This window comes from Opisthocomus hoazin, chromosome 2 (genome assembly GCF_030867145.1).
Source record: "Opisthocomus hoazin isolate bOpiHoa1 chromosome 2, bOpiHoa1.hap1, whole genome shotgun sequence".
In the NCBI taxonomy this organism is placed as follows: domain Eukaryota; kingdom Metazoa; phylum Chordata; class Aves; order Opisthocomiformes; family Opisthocomidae; genus Opisthocomus; species Opisthocomus hoazin.
In genome coordinates this window covers 13,457,512-13,470,111 of record NC_134415.1, presented here as the reverse complement: position 1 = coordinate 13,470,111, position 12,600 = coordinate 13,457,512, and positions in this window count along the sequence as shown.

Sequence of the window (12,600 nt, the reverse complement as noted above, 5' to 3'; positions counted from 1 at the left end):
GTGAGTTGAGGTAGCTGAACTCCTGGAGTAAAATGTGCAGTTTGCCACACTACTGCAGAAGAGCCAGACTGAGATAGTAGTAGCGTGTTACTGCTACCTTTCATTAGACTGCAGAGAGAATGCCCTCCTCCAAGAAGTCCTTGTAGAAAATGCAGAGGGAATGTTCCTGTGCTTGCTAAAGATATTGAGAAAACTGTTAGAGTTTAAAATCTTAGAAGGAGAGATCAGTGTGTATTTTAACATTGCACACCACTTGTCATTTGTGTGCTGTGGGATCTGCTGCTTGAGTTACTGTTTTACAGGATGATGCATCCTCGATACTTAGGCTGTGAAGGCTAATGAGCTGTCAGTGTGCCTTTCCAGCCACCCTTTCCTCTGTGGTTGTTCTCCTCTATGGATTTGCCAGCTGATGTTCCCCTTCCTCTTTTTTATTTTTTTGATATTTGTTGTTGTTGTTGTGGGGCACCTGCTTTACCAGAGAGAGAGTTCTGGCCTCTAGTTTTTGGAGAAAGCCCAATATAGGTGGCAGGATGGAGAAGTGCATTGTTGGCTCCTGCTCCCTCTGTTACTTGCTGTTGCTTAAACCTGTGTCATTTATAGAGCAGTTAAGTTAGAATTATGGAAATCTCTTCCAGCTGTGAGAAGTATCCTTGACAGTGAGAATATGGTCAGTACTCATTCAGAAAATGGCCTTGAGGGGAAGTGTGTGGATTCACCTGAAGAACATAACCTAGGAGCAGCTGAAGTTGAAGGAAATGTTCCTTTTCCCCAGGCAGAAACAACTGCTTCTAACAATCTTCCTACAGCAGAGGAAAGTAGGGTAAGTGAACTATTTTCCCATCTTCTACAAAAAGTTCTGAGGTGGTTTTGAAAGTATCAGATCCTGCAAGTGAAAGCTTTCATCCACCCAGAATGTGTGTGTAGGTAGCCTTCTCTTACCCGTTTTATATTCACATCGTGAATGTTGCTTTGCTGATTGCCATTTTGGGTGGCAGTGTTTTCAGTCGCTGTGTCCGGGGTGACCTTGGAAGTTGCATGTCTTTTAGAAGAGCAGTGTAGAAATTGCAGAAATTACTGGGAGGGGAGATCACACTGCAGACAACAAGGTGCCATAGTCTTGATTCACCCAGAAATTAATTTGAAAAAAGAACATTTGATGTCGGCATTTAAAATAAAAACAACCCTAAACAGCCAAATGAAAGACAAACAGCATGGGTTTTTAAGATCTGTGTACCTTTGGAAAAAGAGCTGTGCAGAGATTGATCTTTGTCCTCTCTGCTGGTGCAAAGTCAGTTTGTAGCTGAAGCTAATACTTTTGACAAGGGGAGTCTTCAGTTTTGAAGCTTGAATTGGCGTTAAATGACATATATTTATTTCTTTTCATAGAGAGCTCAAGTTTTGGCCGCATCTGCTTCTGGTTTTCCTGGCTTAACACCAAAGTCTGTTCTGAAATCCAGCCTTCACACCGCAGCCCCAGCAAGTCCCTGTACATCTGCAGGACAATCAGTTACTCCTCCTGTAACAGCAAAGCAACCTAAAGTATCTTTCATGGAAGAGAACACAAATGCAAAATAGACTGTTGGGGTAAGCTGGGCTGTAGTCAGTGATTTTTGTATGAATTTCTAGAGTTCATGTAAAGGTTCTGTAGACTGTGGTTTGATCTATGTTTTATTTCTTTTTAAGTTTGCCAAACCTCTTCCTATAGAGAATTGGATTTGCACGTCAGAATGGCAGACTTGAATTTGGTCAACGCAAGGTTATGTTAGACCTCCTGTAGCATCACGTGCCTGCAGGAACACATTCATAAAACCCACCAGTGACCTTGGCGGTTGGTTACGTGGGTGTTGCTAGGAGCTGTGTTCCAATTGTTCCAAATTGTTCCAAATTGCTAGTTCAGCTTCCCGCTCTAGGCAGCTGTTTTCCCACTTAACGGTTTAGTTTTCTGATGGAAACAGAAGAGGGAGGGGACAGAAAAGGGCAAGTGGGTACTGCTTTTTTCAAGGATGGCGTGCCCTTGTTCTGTCTTATTCCGCCTGATGAAACCACGCTCCTACGGTCTTTAGTTCCCCATAGAAGGCAGGAGGGGGTCGGAGAACGGGTAGGGAGAGCTTCTTGTTTCCGGACATGTTTTCTGGTTCCTTCTGGAGAACTGTTTGAGGGCATTTGCCTCTTGAAAGCTGGGAGAGGGGGCTCTAAAAGCTCATAGGAACAGTGAGTGAGAATGCTTGGGACAGTCTGGTAAGGAATGAAAAAGGAAGCTTATTTATCCACCTTTTTTGCTTTGATCATATGTACAAAGAAGCCTATAAATAATTCTTTGGCATTGATTTTGTTATTCCACGGGGGTTTTGTTGTTCTCTACTAAATACTGTTGGTACTAAAAAATCAGTTTGATATTTCCCTTTCTTTACAGAACCACAAGAACACAAGGTTCTTGGTCACCTCCAGCCGTGGAAATAAAATTCGTCTCTCCTTTTGGAAGTCCTGTGGGTGGAACTAAAAGCAAACAGAAAGAAGCTGCAGACACGGCAGAGAAGACTCTACGGAAGAACAAAAAAAGACTGTCTAATTTCCCAAAGCCAGTTGTGCGCCGGAAGATGCTGTAACTCTTTTTAAGTTTATAATGTACACCACTGTTTGTAAAGTCATCAAAATTGTCTGGATAAATAAAAAGAAAAAATATGTAATTTGGAAGAGGTAATTTATATAAATTATTGTAAAATTTCATAAACAAATGAATTCCATAAGTAACTCCATATGGAGTGTGATTTCCTTAGTCACTGCAGTTTTCTATTTTGTTTTAAGAGTTCATACATTTATATAACATGTAAATACAGCTTATTTTAGGAATGTTCAATAAAAATGTATACTTCACGATATGCTTAGTGTCTGACAGCTTTTTGAGGGAAGAGTGGGTTGAGTGGGCTGTATCGCTGCGAAATGTTGCTGTTGGTTTGCAAGAGTTGCTGACCCTCAGAAGTAAAGCCAAAAGCTTTTGAAGCTTTTTAAAAGTTTGCGTAGCATTCCTATAACAAGTGAAAATTTAAAACAAACTACTTCCAGTTTTATAAATGATGTTGGACCTTCTGGCACAAAGAACTGGGCTCACGATACAAACTGGTCATTCCTCACATGCACGGGTACGTTGTACTAGACTGAAGTCAGACTGTAAACAGTTGTATTTGAGGCTGTGTTGTATTTCTTTGTATTTGTCTCAAACTTTGGGAAAGCTGCTCCTTAGTTCATAAAACTGAATCATTCCTCAGACGTGTCACTATTTTTTACAGTTTGTTGTCAGCGAAAATGAAGTGTAGAGGGGGTGTGATGCTTAGAAGAAGATATCAAATTTAAAGAGATGTTACGCACATACTTTGAAATTTCAGCATTTTGCAGCGAGCTTTGCAAAGAAGCTTTCAGGTAATTGTCTTAAGATATGGTTTCTGACACCACCCTGCGACTCCAAGGTTATTGTTTCTTCGTCCATGGTGGTGAAAAAGTAGAGAAAACAGGTAAGTGTGAAAAAGAGCTTAGTGAAAAAGTAGAGAAAACAGGTAAGTGTGAAAAAGAGCTTAGTTTATATTATGCTTACAGCTGAACTTTCAGGTTTAGGCCGATCTATTGTGTGGACACATTTAACGTCATCGGGAGGTGATGTGGCTATAAACTGCACGTTTGAAACAGTGCGTTGGATCAACTGCATAAAGCATGGAATGAAACAGGGAAGAAGCAATAACAATGCAACACCACTTAACATCTAAAAAAGAACACGTTTAGCCCATGGGGCACCTGGAAGGCAGGAGAAGCTTCCAGGTTTGGATGGGGACATGAGCCAGCTTTCATATTCCCAAAGTGATTTCTTTAACAACTTGACCATTATCGTCAATTTTAAACAACAGTTAGAATCGTTCAACGTATCACAGATGCCTTCCTCCTCAGCTAGCAGGTAATCGAGAACCATGCGATGTTGGAGCATCTCTGCTTGCAATGGAGTGGCCTGATCTGCCAACGGATCAAGGGCACAGGTCGTCTCGTTCATAGTGATTTCTGGGATGGCTTGCAGCTGGATAATTCGACTAAAGTTGTAAATAGGTTCTCAAGCACCACTAATCTGCTCGTTGGGGTTCCAGGTGGCAGGTCCGTAATGTTGTATGAATCGCTGAGGGGTCCACTCGTCTTTGCCCCAGGTATGTTTGCTTCCACCTACTTTTGAGGTATCAGTGGACCACCGATTTCATTTGAGATCATCGTATACTTTAACACCTAATCCGTTGCCCTCACCGTCTGTGAGCAGAAAGAACAAGGGGCAGATCATCCCCACATAGCACACTCCAGTCCAATTCTTTGGTAATTGCCTGTATGCTTGGTGACCACAAATGCAATACTGACCTTTTAATGCGCAGGTGCCGTTTTCAGACAGGCCTGTGGGTGTCCATGGTAACTGGCAATACGCAGAGTTATTTATTCCCAGAGGATGGTACACTGATAGGGGTTGAGGGGTAGGTGTCTCGTAAATGGTACACTGTAATGGGAAACTGATCCCTTCCCACCGTGGTAGTGAGCGGGGGGGCAAATGGTGGGTATATCTCAGACAGCTCACTGAAAGCCACCGCGGTGACCTAGTAATTACTTGCTTTGTGGAGCCTAAGCTAGCGTCAATAACATTTCTGGTAGATACTGGAGCTCAAATCTCCGCTATTAAAACAGAAGGTGCAGTGCAAAGCGGCATTAACTTTGTCTACAAAGCTGTGTATGTTTGTCGCAGACACTTTTGGTAATGTTCAAGCATGAATATTAGCTGCTGTCGGTTTGCGGTTGCCCCGGGAAGATGTGGTCGCTCCGGTAACAATGGTTGTAGGGCCATTCCCACTTAACCTTTTAGGGCTTGATGTTCTGAAAGGTAAAGTGTGGACTGACGATGAAGGGAGGAAATGGGCGTTTCGACCCTGTCGATAGATGCACGGCTGTTACATGCTGCACCCTTGTTACCGCCTTCTCAACTAACAAACACTAAGCCCTGTCCACTACCTTTAGGGGCACGCGAGGGGATCACTCCAGTATTGGAGGAGTTAAAAACAAAGGGAGTCGTATGCCAACCCACTCCCCTTTTAATTCCCCAGTATGGCCTGTTCGCAAGCCATATGGGAAATGGAGACTTACTGTATACTCTCGGAGGCTTAATGCTAACTCAGGCCCATCAACAGCCGCTGTGCCAAACTCATAGCATCTATCCAGGAAGAAGATCGTCCCATTATGGCAACTATTGATGATAAAGACATGTTTTTCATGGTCCCTTTGCAACCCGAAGACTAAGAGCGCTTTGCATTTACTGGAGAGGGGCAACAGTTCACCTTCACCCGGCTGCCCCAGGGTTACAGGCATTCCCCTGCTCCAGCTCACCATGCCTTAGCACGAGAATTGGAATTGATTCCTTTGGAGGAAGGGGTGAAACTTTAGCAGGATGTTGATGACGTGCTAATAGGAAGGAGTCAGGCAGATACGGTTCAAGCAATGCAGGACAAAAGCATTTCACACTTAGAAGGCTTAGGGCTAAAAATCCCTGTCGAAAAGGTTCAGGCATCAGCAAATGAGGTACAATTTTGGGGAATCTGGTGGAAAGGGGGAATGACGTGCATTCCTCAAGACACCCTTTCCACGCTAGACCAGATAAAAAGGCCTGAAACAAAGGGTTGCAACATGAATGAGGATTGCTTGTATTTTGGAGAAAGCATATTCCTGACTTTTCCATCATTGACATCATTGATTTGTTACAAATTTCCATCATTGACATCATTGATTTGTTACAAAAAGGAGTGTCATGGACCCCACTCCACAAAGAAGCCCTGCAGTTGTCAGTGTTTGAGGCTGCTCACCATCAAGCCCTTGGCCCCATTCATCCTTCTGACCCAGCCCAAACCAAATGGGGCTTTGCCCAGTTAGGCTTATTGACACATTTTTGGCAAAAGGGCCCTGAGAGACCCACTCAACCTATTGGATTTTATTCTCGAAAAGCTTTAAGGACTCCATGAAATGGTACTCTGTATGGGAAAAGGGTTTATTAGTGGTGAGCTTAGCCTGGCGAGAAGTCAAATGCACCATATGCAAACAATCGATAGTGCTTAGAGGTCCCTTTGAGGTAATAAAACCCATGCTGGGTGGGACACCACCCGCTGACAGGGAGGCACAGCGAGCCTTCATGTGGAAATGGTGCACTCAGCTAGAACATTGCTGTGATGTTTTTGAGGTTTCAGAGGGTGCCTCAAAAATCCTGGCTATTCAGGAAGCAGCTGCTTCACAAACCAAAAGTGGGGCACTTCCCCCCAAGGTAGTGCAGGCGGCTCCCCCATTTTCAGAGCAATTGCAAAATGTTTGGTTTACTGATGTTTCTGCTAAACGAGAAGGCAAAACATGGAAATATTGAGCCACTGCCTTACAGATAAAAACCAAACAGAGAACAATCACTGAAGGAGAAGTAGTAGCAGTATGGAGTGTTTTCAAACAAGAAGCACAATCTGTCTCGCCCGTCTGTATCTACACTGACTCTTTCGTGGTCTTTAAAGGGTGTATTGGATGGCTTCCATTCTGGGAACAGAGTGGGCGGGAAGTTAATCGAATACCTGTATGACAAAAGGAGAAATGGCAGGATATATGAACTATTAGGAAACAGGGAGACTTTGCAGAGGGCTGGGTAGCTTCCCACCAAACAGATGGTGGAACCGGTGGAACAACAGGGCAGATGAATTAGCCAGGCTTGCTCCCCTGCCAAGTGATCCTGAGTCTGAAGAGTGGGAAAGACTGTTAGAATGACTACACCTCAAGAGGGGGCACACCGGAGCTAAGGATCTTTATCGGGAAGCTCGGGCTAGAGGCTGGCTGGTCACCTGAGAGAACTGTCGCACCTGCATCGCTGCATGCGAGCAGTGCCGCCTAGATAGACACCCTTCGGAAGAGACCCCTCCTACATTTAAGGCAAGGAAAAGGGCTCTGGGAAGCCTGGCAAATAGATTACATTGGTCCCTTTCGGAGATCGAAGGGAGAACACGGTCTGTTAGTGCAGCTGGAGATAGTATCCGGTCTAGTTCAAGCTGAAGCATTTGCATGAGCTACGAAGGAAAACACAGTAAAAGCCTTAAAAACGTGGTTTAGCTTTCTCCCCAAGCCTCAGTCCATACAATTGCACAATGGCTCTCACTTCATGGCCAAAGTCGTTTGGGACTGGGCTGCAGGAGAAGGGATTGTGTGGGTTTTCCACACACCCTATTATCCACAAGCAAATGGAATGGTGGAAAGGACAACGGCCTTCTTAAGTGTTTCCTTAAGCCCCATGAATCAGAATGGTTGGAGCGAATATGGGACCCAATTACTTACGTAAACAATCAATGGGGGGTAAATGGATGCTGTAAGATCACAGCTTAAGCCCCTTGTATGAGCTCAAATCTTCATGACCCTGACCATTCCTGTAATCCCTCTCACTTCCCAGGCCAGCCGCTGTTGGTAGAATTACCCACCGAGGGAACCGTACCACTGGCCCTAAAAACCCCCGTAAATAAATACACCTGGAAGGTGAAAGATGCCCGTAGGAATGAACAGAAAAGTAGTGCGAGATGGATTGTCCCATCTTCTAAATACTGATTTAATTACGGTTCTCTGGGAACAGAGTATGTTTTCTCTCTTCTTTTCCTTTAACAAACGAAGTCCATGGGACAAAATCAAAGCCTTCGCCGGGAAGAAGACAGACGGTGATCCTGATTCTTTGTGTAATATTGATGGTTATAGCTTTGTTAATATTTGTGGGATGCATAGTTCATCATCGCAGGCACTGTTCTGGGCAACCATTCTCTTCACCCTTAGTCCCACAGGAAACTCTCTTTTCCCACTTCAGGACACGAGTGGGAAAATATGTTTATAGCGCTAGGTTCTGAAGTAGCTCATCAGTTTAACCTCAGCAATTGTTGGTTTTGTGGTGGTCCAGCCATCCTGGAGAGCTGGCCATGGACTGCTGCCCCCATTTCCCCTGAATGATTAGTGAGTAATTACAGTGAAGCCAAAAGTGATTCCTGCTGGCACAAAGATGCGCAGCCCTGGGCGATACAACAGCCGGCCCAAGGTGTGTATTGCCTAAACCGAACACAAGAGAGTGGTGTTTTCTTGGGAAACAGCAAGCGCACCTGGACTGGTACCTGTGGCAACCATTGCACCACTGGTTGTAAACGCGTTGATTGCTCGAGAAGTTCAAATCTGACCCCTTTTCTGTTCTGTGCAGGCGGCCAGGCATACTGTCGCCTCTTTAGGTCCAAAGCCTAGCATCTTGTACCCCGCTGGCCCGGCTGGGCCTGGGTAAATCGAGCAGGACACAGGAAATGGTTTCCAGTCTTTGGTTTCCCACTAATCAGTCTGGAATTTATATCCCCAAATCCACTAAAAATTACACACTACCCTATACCACGAGTGTTCATTGTTCCTGGGTTAATGACACTGATGCTTGGTCCTCTTCCATTTACGAGACACCTACCCCTCAACCCCTATCAGTGTACCATCCTCTGGGAATAAATAACTCTGCGTATTGCCAGTTACCATGGACACCCACAGGCCTGTCTGAAAACGGCACCTGCGCATTAAAAGGTCAGTATTGCATTTGTGGTCACCAAGCATACAGGCAATTACCAAAGAATTGGACTGGAGTGTGCTATGTGGGGATGATCTGCCCCTTGTTCTTTCTGCTCACAGACGGTGAGGGCAACGGATTAGGTGTTAAAGTATACGATGATCTCAAATGAAATCGGTGGTCCACTGATACCTCAAAAGTAGGTGGAAGCAAACATACCTGGGGCAAAGACGAGTGGACCCCTCAGCGATTCATACAACATTACGGACCTGCCACCTGGAACCCCAACGAGCAGATTAGTGGTGCTTGAGAACCTATTTACAACTTTAGTCGAATTATCCAGCTGCAAGCCATCCCAGAAATCACTATGAACGAGACGACCTGTGCCCTTGATCCGTTGGCAGATCAGGCCACCCCATTGCAAGCAGAGATACTCCAACATCGCATGGTTCTCGATTACCTGCTAGCTGAGGAGGAAGGCATCTGTGATACGTTGAACGATTCTAACTGTTGTTTAAAATTGACGATAATGGTCAAGTTGTTAAAGAAATCGCTTTGGGAATATGAAAGCTGGCTCATGTCCCCATCCAAACCTGGAAGCTTCTCCTGCCTTCCAGGTGCCCCATGGGCTAAACGTGTTCTTTTTTAGATGTTAAGTGGTGTTGCATTGTTATTGCTTCTTCCCTGTTTCATTCCATGCTTTATGCAGTTGATCCAATGCACTGTTTCAAACATGCAGTTTATAGCCACATCACCTCCCGATGACGTTAAATGTGTCCACACAATAGATCGGCCTAAACCTGAAAGTTCAGCTGTAAGCATAATATAAACTAAGCTCTTTTTCACACTTACCTGTTTTCTCTACTTTTTCACCACCATGGACGAAGAAACAATAACCTTGGAGTCGCAGGGTGGTGTCAGAAACCATATCTTAAGACAATTACCTGAAAGCTTCTTTGCAAAGCTCGCTGCAAAATGCTGAAATTTCAAAGTATGTGCGTAACATCTCTTTAAATTTGATATCTTCTTCTAAGCATCACACCCCCTCTACACTTCATTTTCGCTGACAACAAACTGTAAAAAATAGTGACACGTCTGAGGAATGATTCAGTTTTATGAACTAAGGAGCAGCTTTCCCAAAGTTTGAGACAAATACAAAGAAATATAGCACAGCCTCAAATACAACTGTTTACAGTCTGACTTCAGTCTAGTACAACTTACCCGTGCATATGAGGAATGACCAGTTTGTACCGTGAGCCCAGTTCTTTGTGCCAGAAGGTCCAACATCATTTATAAAACTGGAAGTAGTTTGTTTTAAATTTTCACTTGTTATAGGAATGCTACGCAAACTTTTAAAAAGCTTCAAAAGCTTTTGGCTTTACTTCTGAGGATCAGCAACTCTTGCAAACCAACAGCAACATTTCGCAGCGATACAGCCCACTCAACCCACTCTTCCCTCAAAAAGCTGTCAGACACTAAGCATATCGTGAAGTATACATTTTTATTGAACATTCCTAAAATAAGCTGTATTTACATGTTATATAAATGTATGAACTCTTAAAACAAAATAGAAAACTGCAGTGACTAAGGAAATCACACTCCATATGGAGTTACTTATGGAATTCATTTGTTTATGAAATTTTACAATAATTTATATAAATTACCTCTTCCAAATTACATATTTTTTCTTTTTATTTATCCAGACAATTTTGATGACTTTACAAACAGTGGTGTACACTATAAACTTAAAAAGAGTTACAGCATCTTCCGGCGCACAACTGGCTTTGGGAAATTAGACAGTCTTTTTTTGTTCTTCCGTAGAGTCTTCTCTGCCGTGTCTGCAGCTTCTTTCTGTTTGCTTTTAGTTCCACCCACAGGACTTCCAAAAGGAGAGACGAATTTTATTTCCACGGCTGGAGGTGACCAAGAACCTTGTGTTCTTGTGGTTCTGTAAAGAAAGGGAAATATCAAACTGATTTTTTAGTACCAACAGTATTTAGTAGAGAACAACAAAACCCCCGTGGAATAACAAAATCAATGCCAAAGAATTATTTATAGGCTTCTTTGTACATATGATCAAAGCAAAAAAGGTGGATAAATAAGCTTCCTTTTTCATTCCTTACCAGACTGTCCCAAGCATTCTCACTCACTGTTCCTATGAGCTTTTAGAGCCCCCTCTCCCAGCTTTCAAGAGGCAAATGCCCTCAAACAGTTCTCCAGAAGGAACCAGAAAACATGTCCGGAAACAAGAAGCTCTCCCTACCCGTTCTCCGACCCCCTCCTGCCTTCTATGGGGAACTAAAGACCGTAGGAGCGTGGTTTCATCAGGCGGAATAAGACAGAACAAGGGCACGCCATCCTTGAAAAAAGCAGTACCCACTTGCCCTTTTCTGTCCCCTCCCTCTTCTGTTTCCATCAGAAAACTAAACCGTTAAGTGGGAAAACAGCTGCCTAGAGCGGGAAGCTGAACTAGCAATTTGGAACAATTTGGAACAATTGGAACACAGCTCCTAGCAACACCCACGTAACCAACCGCCAAGGTCACTGGTGGGTTTTATGAATGTGTTCCTGCAGGCACGTGATGCTACAGGAGGTCTAACATAACCTTGCGTTGACCAAATTCAAGTCTGCCATTCTGATGTGCAAATCCAATTCTCTATAGGAAGAGGTTTGGCAAACTTAAAAAGAAATAAAACATAGATCAAACCACAGTCTACAGAACCTTTACATGAACTCTAGAAATTCATACAAAAATCACTGACTACAGCCCAGCTTACCCCAACAGTCTATTTTGCATTTGTGTTCTCTTCCATGAAAGATACTTTAGGTTGCTTTGCTGTTACAGGAGGAGTAACTGATTGTCCTGCAGATGTACAGGGACTTGCTGGGGCTGCGGTGTGAAGGCTGGATTTCAGAACAGACTTTGGTGTTAAGCCAGGAAAACCAGAAGCAGATGCGGCCAAAACTTGAGCTCTCTATGAAAAGAAATAAATATATGTCATTTAACGCCAATTCAAGCTTCAAAACTGAAGACTCCCCTTGTCAAAAGTATTAGCTTCAGCTACAAACTGACTTTGCACCAGCAGAGAGGACAAAGATCAATCTCTGCACAGCTCTTTTTCCAAAGGTACACAGATCTTAAAAACCCATGCTGTTTGTCTTTCATTTGGCTGTTTAGGGTTGTTTTTATTTTAAATGCCGACATCAAATGTTCTTTTTTCAAATTAATTTCTGGGTGAATCAAGACTATGGCACCTTGTTGTCTGCAGTGTGATCTCCCCTCCCAGTAATTTCTGCAATTTCTACACTGCTCTTCTAAAAGACATGCAACTTCCAAGGTCACCCCGGACACAGCGACTGAAAACACTGCCACCCAAAATGGCAATCAGCAAAGCAACATTCACGATGTGAATATAAAACGGGTAAGAGAAGGCTACCTACACACACATTCTGGGTGGATGAAAGCTTTCACTTGCAGGATCTGATACTTTCAAAACCACCTCAGAACTTTTTGTAGAAGATGGGAAAATAGTTCACTTACCCTACTTTCCTCTGCTGTAGGAAGATTGTTAGAAGCAGTTGTTTCTGCCTGGGGAAAAGGAACATTTCCTTCAACTTCAGCTGCTCCTAGGTTATGTTCTTCAGGTGAATCCACACACTTCCCCTCAAGGCCATTTTCTGAATGAGTACTGACCATATTCTCACTGTCAAGGATACTTCTCACAGCTGGAAGAGATTTCCATAATTCTAACTTAACTGCTCTATAAATGACACAGGTTTAAGCAACAGCAAGTAACAGAGGGAGCAGGAGCCAACAATGCACTTCTCCATCCTGCCACCTATATTGGGCTTTCTCCAAAAACTAGAGGCCAGAACTCTCTCTCTGGTAAAGCAGGTGCCCCACAACAACAACAACAAATATCAAAAAAATAAAAAAGAGGAAGGGGAACATCAGCTGGCAAATCCATAGAGGAGAACAACCACAGAGGAAAGGGTGG